The sequence below is a fragment of the Apis dorsata genome, unplaced genomic scaffold, assembly GCF_000469605.1.
Source record: "Apis dorsata unplaced genomic scaffold, Apis dorsata 1.3 scaffold_41, whole genome shotgun sequence".
NCBI lineage: Eukaryota > Metazoa > Arthropoda > Insecta > Hymenoptera > Apidae > Apis > Apis dorsata.
The window spans coordinates 357,701-359,821 of NW_006263343.1; positions in this window are offsets into that span (position 1 = coordinate 357,701).

Genomic DNA, 2,121 nt, shown 5'->3' on the forward strand with positions numbered 1-2,121 from the left:
CGAGGTAATCGACGAAGAAACAATAAGCAAGAGACCGGTTGCACATTTCGCGTTGAATACGGTCGAGTTCGTAACACGGCGGGGGACGGGAAAAGTCGTGTCGCGATGCAAGAGAGGGGACCAATGTATGTTTTTGCGTCTACGGAGGAGGTTGGACGGGCGAGATAAGATGGGTAGAACACGGGGCATGTTTTTAAGATTGATAAATGGGAAAGTTGAAATGTTACGAGCTTGTTTTAAGCTTGATATATATATATATATATATGTATGTATATTATTTGCTTGTTTATGTGATGTTTTAAATAGTTTTTCTCATTCTCTATTAAGAATTGATTATTCAGTAAGTAAGTAAACGAGAAGAATCGTTTCTTATTCAAATATATTAATATATGATAATATCTTTTATTTAGTCTTGTTTCAAGAGAGTTGAAGATTAAAAATTAGACATAAACGATATATTTTTTTCAATTTTTATTATTATAAATGATACGATGGCTCCTCCTCCTGGTTACAGGAAATGACCACCTTCGTATCCCCTCCATGTATTTATCCACAAATTATATTGCTCCAAAGAAAAAAAAAAAAAGAAAATACAAAGTGTCTTCCATCTTCACGCGAACGAATATATTTTGGAATAGGTTTAACAGATAATAATAACACATATAAAAAAAATATCCATTTCGTTATTGTTTTATATAAATAATATAGGATTGTTTGAAGTGCATCATCCTGAGATAATATTTTTAAATTACATCCTTCCAAGAGGCTTTACGTAAACCTGAAATCACGAGTTGGAGGTTTTAATCTTCTCACTCGTTCTATACTCGTTAACTCGTTTCAAGTTTTTATTGCTCCACACTTCAGTAACGATAAATAATATTTTGTAGATATATACCTCCCTGTATTTTTTATTGCTTTCTTATTGCAACCGTAAGTTTGATCACGTAAGTATCGTACTATTATTCATTTTACTGTTTTGAATATGCAATAAAAAGCTGCTTCCGCTATTCATTCTTTCTTTTTTTTTTTTTTTNNNNTTTATGATAAATACATAGATGTCCTATGCAGTCAGAAGACTACATACAAAGAGAGAGAAAGAGAAATGGTACTTGAAAAATAACAAACTTTAATTGTGTGGAATGAAATAATAATTCAAAATATAAATATAAATAAATACATATATATATATTATATATAAATTATCAGGTATAATTTTTATATAAACGTTTTTCTTATTCACACATTCCGTTTGAATATAAAATTTGTTTCAATTTCGTGACAAATTATCGTTAAAAAAAATGGAAAAAGAATGTTTCTCGATCACGGATCAATTTAACACAATTTTAGAAAAAAAGGATTTTTAAAGGAAAAGTTTTAACTGTAACATCTATCTATTTAAAATTTAAAATAAGTATCTATTAGACACAAATTACGAGTTTAACTCGCATTAAAATCTATATTTAAATTTTCTTCGACCGAGATATAGTTGGAAATATATATACGATGGAAACAATGATTCTCCATATGGATAAAATACACTGTGCGATACCAGGATTAAATCGGAACAGAATCTTTGTAAAACGTTACAAGCATATCATCAATTTCTAAACTAAATTACACAAAATACCAAGCGTCACTATAATTTTCAAAATTCGAGATTTTTATATATATTGTAACAACTCGTAACAACAGATTTCTCGAGATTTATCGAGTTGACGATAATTTTCCTCGAACACTTTGCTTACGAGGCGCTTACGAGGCAAGATAGTTTCGAATAAATCAAAATCTTCGACGCAGGTTCCCTTTGTTAGAAGTTATTAAATTATAAAAATAAATAGCTGGATCGAAAACAAAAGAGATTCCATGGTAGAATATCTTTTTTCCATCCGTGAACAATTCAGAGCGGAGCACAAAGGACTATCCTTACTCCTTCGTTATATTACAATTTTTCTCACATAGGAATACGAAGCGGGAAACTTGGAGTCTACGTGGAATCAATTTTCAACAGTGTGTTCTCGAAACGATCGACTCATATTTCGCACATTCATCTTCATTTCGAAAAGAAAAAAGAAAAAAAAAAAAAAATTTCTCTGCGCTTTCCGTGTCCCCTTCTGGAACGGA